This window comes from Temnothorax longispinosus, chromosome 11 (assembly GCF_030848805.1).
Source record: "Temnothorax longispinosus isolate EJ_2023e chromosome 11, Tlon_JGU_v1, whole genome shotgun sequence".
Taxonomy (NCBI): domain Eukaryota; kingdom Metazoa; phylum Arthropoda; class Insecta; order Hymenoptera; family Formicidae; genus Temnothorax; species Temnothorax longispinosus.
Genome location: NC_092368.1, coordinates 9,047,435 through 9,060,493, shown reverse-complemented (window position 1 = coordinate 9,060,493; position 13,059 = coordinate 9,047,435). Strand labels below are relative to the sequence as shown.

Sequence of the window (13,059 nt, the reverse complement as noted above, 5' to 3'; positions counted from 1 at the left end):
TACGAAATGTCGCTCACATACTGCAGCTAAAAATAAGATTTCTTAATAATCTTTGGAACATGACAAATAAAACTATTTACCCGGTAATTATACAAAGCATTCGGAATATAAACTCACCACAGTTAAGTTTTATATCCGCTTCTTTCTCTGACAAGCTTCGAGCCACTGTCTCCTTATTTCAGGTTCTTTTGGAAAATAACACAACAATACGTTGTAATTTTCTCTATTACCACGACCGGTCCGGCTCTTGCAATTTTTAACGCAACACACTGGCATTTTTAGCAATTGTTCACGATAAAGGACACGACGAAACTCAGTCAGTAGCCATCATATTGAATTTTACATATGTTCGCATAAAAGCTCAAAGCGTAATTGGCTGACTGTCCCCCACTACTTTTAACCTACTGCGCATCCATCGGAATGGTTCACCTTTCTTCTTACACCATGAGTCTATCGACCTAATTTCGAAATACGCGCGCGATATCGAAACTGGCGATACCTGCGCCGCCAGCGTCGAAAAAGTAAAAGGGACGTTTCTGATTATGACGTCATCATATAAGACGTCGGCGTTAGAAGTAGAAGAAGTATCTTAAAAATAAATTTTCACATTTGGACTTTGCGTCGCAATATCTTCGCTCGTAGGGCACGTAGCGGAATATTATAAGAGAAACCCCCCCCCCTAATTGGACCCCAAGCTATCGATCAAGCCTACTTAGAACTTGATCCGTTCACTCGTTATCGAGATCTCAACATCTCGGGTACTCGCAACTCGTCGCGTCGCGCAAAAGAGTCACGGTCGGTCTCGCTCCGCGTGTACTTGGCGCGAGACACTACCGTGTCTCTTGATCCGAGGTTGCTTACATTAGGGAGCGTCTGCACTCATGTTTGCCGGAAGAAATCTCTGAAAATTTTTTCAATGTTAACGAGCAAAAACTAACCAATTTCAATCTTAAGCATAAAAATACGTTGATTAACAAATTCAATCGAACGGTTGCCAGATCTAATACATACAGTTCGTTCTTTAATAACGATAGAACGAAGTGGCTCGTTAACATTAGCAAAAAATCGATTCCAGATAATGTTTCGAAGTTTTTAAGTCTCGGAGATAAGTTCGGCTTACCCATCACCAATAGGGACGCAAAAGATCGAATGCGTACCACTCTAGACGTGGTAAAAAACTTCGAGACTAACTGCTATAAGTTGCCGGCGAATATGGTCAACAGTGTACGTGATTCGATTGCGGAATCTCTGAAGGTTTTCCTTAATAAATCCGGACACTTAGATTACATTGATCGTCACATTTTAAATGAGTTCAAAAATTGTAAAGCATTTCTGAGGAACAACAATAATATTTTTGTCACGAGAGCTGATAAAGGCCCGATTACCGTAGTTATGGACAAAGATGATTACATCGATCGAATGACCGATTTACTCGATGATAAATTAACTTACAAAAAATTAACTAAAGATCCTATTAAACAATTACCACAGAAACTTAATCAATTAGTTAAATCGTGGCTAGACAATAATATCATCGATGAACCGACGTACTATTGTCTGAGATGCACGAATGGTAACCTGCCACGCTGTTACGGATTACCAAAGGTCCACAAAACCGGGTTCCCCCTCAGAATTATTGTTTCTGCAGTGGGCAGCCCAATGTATAACATAGCGAGTTTCTTACACTCCATTTTATATGACCACATACAAAGACCTAAATCTTACATTAAAGACAGTTGGACATTCGCAAAGACGATTAGAGATTTAAACATTGGTACCGATCAAATTATGATATCACTTGATGTATCGTCACTTTTCACAAACATTCCAAAAGAGTTGGTTCTAAAAGCTATCGAAAAGCGATGGGACGAAATTTCACCTAATACAATGTTTACTCTACCTCAATTCCTTCACGCGATTCTGATACTTGATTCTACTAGCTTTCGTTTTAATGGTAATTTTTATGAACAGACCTTTGGTAGTCCGATGGGCTCCCCTCTGTCACCGATTATTGCGGACTTGGTGATGGATGATTTGGAGACCCATTGCTTGAGCTCATTGAATTTTGTGATCCCGATTTTCTTTAGATTTGTTGACGATATCTTCGCTATAATATCCAGAGCAAAGCTCGGTGACGTCTTATTCGCGTTTAACAATTACCATCCACGCCTTCAATTCACACACGAAACGGAAGCAAACAACTCGATTCCGTTTCTTGACACCGTCGTAATTAGAGAGGAATGTCGCTTATTCACTAATTGGTATAGGAAGCCTACGTTCTCAGGCCGGTATATTAATTATTTTTCAAATCACCCATTTCAGTATAAGGTCAATACAATATCGAGCTTAATAGACCGGGCAATTTTATTGGCAGATAGTCGCTTCCATGCAACCAACATCAATATCGTTAAAGAAATTCTATTAAATAACTCATTTCCCTTAGAAGTTATAAATAAAAAAATTAATATCAGGCTCAGAACACTCGCGAATGCAACCGATAGAGTCAATGGGACACAGAATAAGTTTGATGCGCGACGTTGCATTGCCGTACCATGTGTGAAAGGTGTAGGCGAGGATATCCGACGCATTCTCAACACAGTTCAACTCGATGCTGTATATACCATCCCGAAAAAACTCGAGGGAATTATTCAGAGAGGAAAGGATAAACTTGTCAGAGATAATGAGACCGATCTTGTATATCGGATCGACTGTGACGACTGCGATGCAGTATACATCGGACAGACCAAACGGCATTTAATGACACGCATCAAGGAGCACCAAAATGACATCAAAAAGCATGACAGCAATCACTCGGTTGTGAACAAACATCGCGTTTTGTACGGTCACAATTTCAAATGGTCGGAAACCAACATCATCCATAAAGAAAAAAATATTTAAAAAAGAGAGATTGCTGAAATGTTTTTAATTAAAAAACATACGAAGACGATAAATTTAAAGAAGGATACAGAAAACTTAAATCCGATTTATGACAAAGTAATTTCATCGGTGTAAATATCATACGAACCATATTTGTTTATTCTAACAACCTACAATGTGTCAGATACCGAAAACAATCAGTATACCTCTCAACTACGACATGTTAACACGCGTTGGTCGTCGCTCCACGATAATGTTCTGCTCCGTAGAAAATTTCAATACTGACAACGCTTCATCGCAGTGGTCACTCGTTTATATTTTTAATGCGTTCTCCACTGTCACCGACTTACACGTGTGAGTTATTTTCTGCTCGCATTTAACTGCATACTTTTTTACATTGCTCACTGACCATTGTTTCCAGCGATCAGTTGATTATTTCGGACAAAATTTTCGAGAATGCCGACGTTTAAGTTTGTGACAAGGAATAGTTACCAGGTATCGCTATATCTATAATATGTTCTCCTGACTATTAATTTTATCCTGCTGACCGAATTATTGTTATACCGGTTTGTTTGTTCTATTTAGATTGCTTGATAAGGACCCGATCCGATGGGTCGAAACGTAGCAACGTTTCAATTTATATTGCCATTAGAAGTCGAAACTAATAAACGTTTCTCGTATTAGGTTGCTTTATCAAAAAGTTGATTGCATCCATGGTTGCCTAGATTTTAGATGTAAAGTTTTCAGCGCGAGCGTTGAGATGACAGAGAAGCGTTGCGCGCGCAATTCTATGCGACAGAAAAAGATGAAGCAAGTTCTTTTTAAAGAAGATTTTTCCGATAGCGTAATCGCGTTCCATTGATCAAATACTGAATTCAAGTCAGATTAAATATTAAAAACGATATAAAATTTTTTTCACTCACATTTATTTATCAGCGATTATACATTATTATGAAATAATAAGTTTTATGTTTAAAATGTACATCTTTCAAAAGAATATTTTTCCGATCGTGTAAGTGCAGATTACATACTAGTAAAAGTCAGATAGAATACCACATAATGATATCAACATTTTTTTGTTCATACATAAATTTATTAATAGCAAAATATCTCAGTAAAAAATTTTTATGTAAAAAACTTATTCTGGTTCTGACTCGTCAGAAATGCCTCCGTCAAAATCTAATTCTAATTCTTCATCGTTTTCTTTTTCCTTTGATTCTCTGAGTATATCCTCAACTTGTAAGGGTGTTGGGTCCCCTCTACGAACCATGTAGGCTTCAAATAGCCATCCAAAAACCAACCACAATCTTCAGGATTTAGTTTGACGCAGCATGCATTTATTGCATGAAGCCATATTAAATTTACATAGATTGTGCGTAAAATTTTCTGTTTGAGGGAGATCCAGCATGTTGGAATCAGATTGGAGTCGATGCCTTTAATCTTCTTCATAAATTGCTCTTTGTTATTGTTTGTTGCATATGTTTTTTGGAACAGCTGATATCTAGCGTCATTAATGTTATCACAATGCTTGATCCCATACAGAAGGGCAGTAAACTCCTGAACACGTTGAATTTTTTCTTCTACGAGTACATCTACTGGGTCCGTCAATGATGCGAATATTTCCTGAAAATCCGTTCGTTTAGAAAATATTTTAAAAAACTTGAGTTTTCCTTTGTTATAAAATGCAGCTGTATAATCACAGCCCGTAATGCGTGGAAAGCTGGCAGACCCAAGCATAAAGTAGGACCCAACTTCATTGCAAGCTCAGTACAGTTAATACAATCAAGATCTTTCTTATTGCTTTTCTTTGATGATGAACTCGCCAACCAAATTTAAGTTTGTGAAATTTTCTGGATTGTGGCCAGTAAAATTACCAAGACATCGGTATCATTCGCTTTGACCAATATTTTCGAATTAGGTGGTGCTTTTGACAGATGAAACATTATCCGCGTATCTGCCTCTTCATGTTGACATAAATAATCTTCTTCTTGACGTTTCACGACGTGATTTTCGATTGTATGGTAAGAAAAACAGTGTTCTCCAACCGTTATAAAATTTTTTTTGTTTTGGATTATTGACGCTAGATTATCATTTTCCCAGTAATTAGCCAAGAATTGAACTAGGGCTTCTTTGAAACGGTAATTTTTGAGATTTCCGAGAAAATCGCTAGGCCTTGGTTGAAGAGGTCCTTGAATGACATATGGTGTATCGAACTCCAGCCGACTTTTACGTTCACAGTCTTTGATAGAGGGTGTTATGTGCCTATCAAAAATTATGTGTATTTCAGAGGCGTTAGTTGAGCACAATTTTACTAAGATTGATTCAGCAACCTTGTCAAATGTCTGCGGCATAAATAATCCGATAACATACAAGTAATAAAAACCGTCTATAATTTCGATATCGATACCGGAAGGCTCAACCGTTTTGACATTAGACTTCAATACTTGGGCTAGTTTGGATTTATCAGTTTTTAGGAACTCACCAGTAAACGAGAAAAGAGCAGGCGGCACAGGCGCTAACGGAAACGTTAAGCAGTGCTCTATGTTGATGTCTTTCTCAATACTAATCGCAAGTAATCGGCCGAAGATGTCTCGTTCCATTTTAAGAACGGCTCTTTTACTTTTATCTTTGCTGGTTTGAGCTTTGACGGCGGACTGTGAAGCGAAATTTAGGATTTTGTTACGCTTTTTCGAACTTATCGCGAATTAGTCAGAGACTTCAAAGCCAATTCAAGATTTAGATTTGTATCAGGCTTAACTCGACCCTTTGTTATCACGTAAATTATGTCACTACATAGTGACTTAATTTTAACAGTGGTCTGGTTTGAATCATCAGAAGAAATATTTGGTCCTCCGATTAAATGGCGCATAAACTCATATAGTTGCTCTGGAATCTCGCATTCTCCGTTCATCACATCATCTACTGTTAAACGACTTGGCAGCTTTCGGCTGGGCATACTTTTAACACAGTGTCTTAAATCATACGCCATTTCTTGAAACCTAGTGTCCTCTTTTTCTTCTAGTTTTACAGCTTCACTTGCCAGTGTTGATATGTCCATATCATTAAAATAAATAATCTTTTTGTTATGAGGTCCAGTAGATGTCTCAATTGTGAGACGGTCACCAAAAAATTTTGATATTTTTTTTCAAGATATTCACTCCGATAAAGCGAAAAATCTTCAGTGCGATCCTTGCCCGCTGCAAACTCCAACAACAAAGCTTTGTACCGGGATAATAGTTGCGTGACGTACATTACTTTATGGTTGTTGATGATCTCTTGCTCTATAAATGTTGCAAGAGAGTTAAACGCTAACTTGTGTATCTCTCGGTCTTCATGCCAATTGGAATAAGCGTGTTCTTCAGTTTGGCGTTTCATTCGTACTTGATATGCTGAGAAACAAGTTGGATGATACGCGACAATTTGATTCTCAAGTTTATTAAGTACCTCAGAATCATCCAATGTTGACGCAATTTTTTTAAGCTTGGTAACAGTTGCTTCGGACTTCGGAAATATTACGTTAACCCTTCGCTGACCAGTTTTCTTTTGTGTACAATTGCAAAATAAGCAAGCTACTTTATTCGTTGTGGTACACGATAACCGCGATGAGGAAGCTTCAGCAGATGCGGCATCAACACCGGGCTCTAAGCGTGATGAGGCCCCACCTAATATTACTGAATCACTTAGTGCTATTTGGTCAGGTGTCATTGATGGGGAATCAAAATTTACCTCGCTTGACGATACATAACACGGTACCTAAAACACATATTTTGTTGCACAAATTTAAACAATTACTTTAATTTTTACCACGGAAAATGGATAACAATGTATTAAAATGGTTTTAATACCTTTGGTAAATCCACAGTACGATTTGGAATGTTTATTCCGGTGAGATGAGCGTCAATTGTAGATATACTTGGCTCCCCCTTAAAAAGAGATACTTTCAATTAAAGAAAAAAGAAAAAGAAAAAAACGGAGTATTGAAAAAAAAAAAAAAAAATACGGAGTATTTTGATGAATTAACATTTCTCAATACGTACAGAGTGTGGAGACGAGCTAGATGACATTTGTTGCTCCGGATTGACTGAGAGTGTCGGTACCTGGAAATATTACATCACCAGTAAGTTTTGAATATTCAACAAGTGGTTTCGCAACGTGGTCGGCGAGAGTATGAGCAATTTGCTTATTTAAATAGGAAACTAAATTTTTTATACTTACATTTTGCTTCTTGCAAAATTGTGCGTATTCATCATTATATTTCTTGCTTAGAACAGTTACTTTGTTGTAGAAAGTAGAATGATAACCAACATTATCAATCGATTCCAAGCATAACCTAACCTAACTTCACCATGCACAAATTTTTTTTTACTCCGAAACAGTAACTTTAAATAACAATTCTTAAAGGATTCATTCTTAAAATCAATAATAGAATTCTCTAAACCACATAAAAAACACTTCTTCATTTTCAACTACACGTAATTTATTATCAAGACCGATATTTTTTAAGACCGTAAACGCAAGAGCAAGTTTCTTTACAACACAATGCGAGATTTACTTCAAACCAGCGTTCCAAACACTTCGGCCGGTCAAGCCATCTTTGTCTATTACACAGAATAAAGAGCATTCCCCACTCTCTTTTACAAAGCAGCTGCCGGACACACACCTGTCTCGCTGCATCTTTTTCTGTCGCATAGAGTTGCGCGCGCAACGCTTCTCTGTCATCTCAACGCTCGCGCTGAAAACTTTACATCTAAAATCTAAGCAACCATGGATGCAATCCACTTTTTGATAAAGCAACCTAATACGGTTGGATTGTGAATTAAATAAGCTTTCATTTGATATAATAATTTGATTAAATAACTGATGAGGGTATATTAATAACGCTTACTCACCTGTTTATACCTGGCAACTCCACAGCTGCGCAGAGGGGAAAGTAGGCAACCTTTATTTTTCCAATTCCTTCGGGTATATTCTCTCAACTAATGTACAATTTTTATAAACAACCAATCGAGGAAGTTGATCAAATAAATTTAATTAAAAATTTAATTATTTAACATTATCCCAAGGCGATTTAGCTCGGCAACCTGTTTGCGATGTATCAATGTATATGTTATCTAGCATATATTTTTTATCATTCATAAATAACAAATGAAGGAATAAATTTCTTATACCGAATCTTAGACTACCACGTCCGGGGTCCCTCGCGCTTGGTGTCGACCGCCGACCGAAACTTTACGCCGAGCTTGCCTGCACGGCTAACGCGGAATATGGTGTGTCGACAACGTAACGGGAGCGCGACCCCCTCGCAGTCCGCTCGTGGCTCACAGTGAATTAACGGGCGACCTCACCGACATAACACGCTGTTCCCGGGGCTCGTCCTCGCCGTCGTCCTCCTTCCTCGTTCAGGTCGGCTGGGGTCACCCACGACGGGCCGGGTTTTTCGCGGGCAAAAGCGGATGCCAGCGCGGAATGCGTCTCGTCGGTTCGGCGGATAGCGCAGAAGAGAAGGAGCGACGTCGCTCTCGATCGCGGATTGATCATTTCGCCTCTCGCGGGGCTGCGCGCGGCCGTTCTGCGCAGCGGCTCGGCCGTCATCGGCGTCGCGCGGGATTCCGAACGCTCCGGATTATCGACCCGCGCAACGCCGTATCGCGGAGGGGCGCCGTGCACCTTTACTCCGCTCTCGGGCCCGTCTGGCCCTTGATACTTCCTCCCTGGGAGGGGATTGCCCTGCCGTAAGTTCCGGCCGCTGCCACTCCGCCTCCGGGTTTGACCCTCCGCCCTCTCGGCGTCCGCGATTAACGATGTTCCGGGTCCGGGCGTTCTCGCGGCGACACTCTCGGTCGCTCCTGCCGGGCCCATCCGGACTCCTGGTAGCGCCGCTTGCACCTCGCCTCGCCGGGCCGTCCCTCTCGAACCGAATACGGGTGGCCTGTCGACAGCTGGTCTTCGTTGCGTGTCCTCCTCTTCGTTCGGTGGGGTGCCGCTCATACAAAATTACAAATAAATAAATTCTCTGTCGCATTTTACAATTTGTGCCCCTAGGGAGATCTCGACGCTCGGTATACGCTCCCGGCCCATCATGGGGCGCGAATCCCGCTGCCACGCGCGGTGAAGCCGCAACGTCACAGTATATATATATATATATATATTTGTATTATAGAAATAATTAACTGGGCGGCAGTGTGGTCTAGTGGTAGAGCGCCAGACTCGTAATCTGAGGAACCAGGTTCGAGTACACTAGAGCCGTGGAATTTTTTTCCGAAAGCTGCGCCCCTCCGTGCAAGATTCAGGCCCTTGTGCGGAGCAAACTGGGCTCCGTCTTTCGGAAAGAGACGTTAAGCCGTTGGTCCAAAGAGTTAAAGTGAGAGGAGAAGGATAGTATTGGTAGTAGATTGCGAACCCTACGGGGATATGCAATAAATTGTCCGCATAGAAATAATTAACATATATATTTCATGCATAGTCGACATACTTACATTTATCTCAATAGAAGATAACTCATAATCTGAAGATCTATTGTGCTCTTCTTCAGATTGAATATCATTATCATTACAATTAGCGTTCTCCACAATCTATGAAAAAAGATCAAGACATAAACATTATGTTTTTCCTAATCATGTTCTTGGCACAGGAATACTGAGATCATATAGATACTTTTTATATGGTCCTCTCGATTCTCTCCTCCTTTGAGGCAACATTCTTTTAAGATTTTAAGAAGAACATATAAAGATCGACTAATTATTATAACCTACTTTGTGAAGCAGATTCTAAAATAACTTTTATATTTATTTTTACTAGATATATTTTTGCTAATAAAACAAATGAGAAGTGTTTCAGAATTCTAAATATATTACCGTATTTATATTGAATTGACTATTAATGTGTATAATATCCCTAGCTGGTATTTATATTGCGCGCCTTAGCGCCTCACGTTTGGCTGCACGGGTTGATGAGTACCACCGCCCGGCTCTCGTTAACCTCTTTGTGTATAGAGGTTAGATTGAAATGTAGACTGTGCGTGTGTCTATGTAGACCGGGCTTCCCAGTGAGAAGGATAGTTATATTTCTATGAAAAATATAGCAATCGAATCAATGTTGAAACAATGTCAAATCGATGTCGATTTGAACTCTTCGACATCGATTCGACATTGTTTCGGCATCGATTCGATTGCTATTTCTCACTACAATAAAATACTGTATAAAATCAATAAATAAACTAAATAAACCTGTCAATTTAAACAAAAAATTAATTTCAAACTTTTTTATTTATGTGAAAAAAATATTCCAAAAATATGGAATCTTTAATGCAATTACAATAAGGTAGATTTATAAAATAAAATATGCTTACAATGCAAAAAATAAAAAAAGTAAAGTAGAAAGATAAAAACTGGCACTAACTAAAAATGTAAAACGTTCAGTAGAAAGTTTAAATCTCAATAGCAACTAACAGTTCACAAAATTATTTAGATTTGTTTCGCATCATTATGGCAGAAAAATTATAATAGCTTAGAGTATTCTATATGTCTAAATGACCATTACAATTAACATAAAATTAACAGATTTGCTATCATCAAAATTACAAAATATCTTCAGGTTACCAAATAATATCACAACTTAACTAGAAATTTAACATCTAAGTCACAGATAGATAAGAGATCCATCATTCTCATAGGAATCAATTGCATTAAAGAAACAGAGTATTAAAAAAAAAGAAAAATGACATAGCAAATTCGGTTGCTTGCACTAGTGCGCACTATAAGAGCAAAGCGACCAAATTCGCTATTACTTTCCATGACTTACACGCAAAAGACATAAATTAATTAGAGATTATTATCAATAAAAGTAAATGTTAGATAACAAAGATTGTTATCTAGATAAATATATAGATGGCCTATATTCATAGGAGAAGTGACTTGACATAGCAAATTTTTTCTACATCCTTTCTTTCTCTTTTCTCCAGCTTTGGTGAATTATTCGGTTTTCTTAAATTTCTTGCTACGAATAGTTCCATCCGTTTGTACGCGCCATGGAGCATTGGCCAGCCAAGAACTTGCAACCTTTTCAGCCACAGCCATATCTTCTGCTTCAAAATATAACAGCAGTGCACCTAAACATTAAAAATATATTTATTATATTAAGCTATTAAACGTGACAATAGCTATTATATAAGACCAGACATCAAAGTCACGGTCGGTCTCGCTCCGCGTGTACTTGGCACAAGACACTACCGTGTCTCTTGATCTTCAACAAGTTTTGTGAGACTTATTTTGTTTTTTCAGCACTTGATAGAATCAGATTCTCATATTGTCAACTTTTCCTGCTAATAATAAACTCTAAATATACAAAATAAAAAAATTTTACTGGTCATAAAAATTCTAATAAATTAATAAAATTTTAGTGTCATAAAATCTCAAGATATTTATTCTTCTAAAAACAAAAAGGTTACCAAAATTTAACAAGTGTAAATCTTCAGTACTTTTGCTCACCTAGAATAAGTTCCCATATCTTCAGTACATCAAACTTTTGTTTTCCCTTGGCTCCTTGAAAGCTGAATTTGTTTGCCACATTGTTATTAAGTATATTTCGTAATAATTTCCTGATTGAACTCTCCAGACTATTTTTATCCACAAATCTTCCAAGATACATACTCTGAGAAATAAATAAAAAATTAATACATAATTTATTTAAAACGTAGATATTACCTTTGCCAAGCATACTACATCATGAAAAACTTACTGCCGCTGATAAATTTTCATCATTAGCTAAAAATTTTTCTAAATCATGTAGCTCTTGTTCAGATTGAACCGGAAGTGAAGGGAATCCTGTGGGTCTTTTGATGACTTTCTCACCCGGAAGTATATACCTATTTAGTTTCTCCTGATTCATTAAACAAATATCTAGTTTGCTATTCAGTTGTCTTAATTCTTTTTTTATGTCATATGTGCTGGGATCAGAAAGAGAAATATCTGCAAATCAAAACAAACATGACAAAATAAAATTTATATGTACAACAATAACTAATTTTTTCTTAACAATAAATAATTTTTTTACTTCTCTCTCTTACCTGTTTTTTTACTCTGAGAGGACGCACCATACTGCTTCCAGACTTTTCCGACGTCCCAGATTGAAACAGACAATGATCATTAGCCTGAGACTTATCACTGAAGGATGAGGTTTCGCCTACAGCAGGACAGGGCAGACTTGGCAAAAGTTTACTTTCCTTCAATTTACTTGATAAGTTAAAATCTTTTTTAGATGAGCTGGCCGAAACTTCAATATCTGTAGAGGATGACTGTTGTTCAGGAATATTCTTCATTAGAATTGTTGATTTATTTAAATTTTCAACAAGTTCTTCAGTATTTTGTCCTACTTCAATATTTTTACTTCTATCCAATAAACTAACATCATCCATATTTTCTTGATCATTTTCTTTATCTTCATACAAGGGTGCTTTATCCTTGCAAGATTTTTGAAGTTTTTTATTTGGCAACTGACAAAGTTTTTTAGACAACGCGAGTTTTTTATCTTTTTCTTTCTGTATTTTTTCCTTTATGTTGTTAAAGATGTTACGTTTGGCAACTTGTTTTCCATCATTCTTTCCAGAGGATTTGCAAACAATTGTCTTGTAAGTTGATTGTTTTTCTAGCTGGGGAGAATGCTGCTTCTGCCATACTAATTTATGCGGAGATGTAACAAATCTTTCTGATTTAACAAAAGGAACAGGAGGAGGTACTGGTACCGTCTTTTTTTATTTTGAAAGATTCTTTTTGCTTAGATGGGTCCTCGCCTTCTTTTTGACACTAAAATCTTCAGATCCGGAATCTGATTCGTTTTCTGACTCATTGTCAGATGAGTCTAAGTGTTGTTTTTTTCTTCTTATTCTGAGCCCTCTACCTAATTCACGATGATCTGTTTCATAATTGGAATCCTCTACATGTCCCTTGCATGAAGCAGCAGCCTTGTCATATAAATCTGCAACAAATATCAGATAACTAAACAAACTAAGCAAAGGGTAATGACAAATACTTCTAAATAACAATAAGCACCTATATATAAGGTAAATTATCTAAGATATTGCAAGCTAATATTATTGAAACTCAACGAGATATGAAATTCTTATTTTCTACTGTTTGGTAGCGGGTATTTTGTGATAAAGTTAATTTTCTAAAGTAAAGTTATTAA

The 13,059-nt window shown here is 37.6% G+C and overlaps 1 protein-coding gene and 1 long non-coding RNA gene across 2 annotated transcripts in view; one reads left to right on the top strand and one right to left on the bottom strand.

The window, feature by feature from the left end:
• LOC139822203 (uncharacterized) overlaps nucleotides 1–13,059 on the top strand; it is a 283,165-nt gene that overhangs the window by 198,946 nt on the left and 71,160 nt on the right. The window lies entirely within an intron of this gene.
• Nucleotides 10,130–12,540, bottom strand: LOC139821958 (uncharacterized). The gene is made up of 4 exons (XR_011734404.1): nucleotides 11,942–12,540; nucleotides 11,614–11,843; nucleotides 11,364–11,526; nucleotides 10,130–10,984 (listed from the first exon to the last, which is right to left on the bottom strand). It is a non-coding gene; the product is annotated as an uncharacterized lncRNA (long non-coding RNA).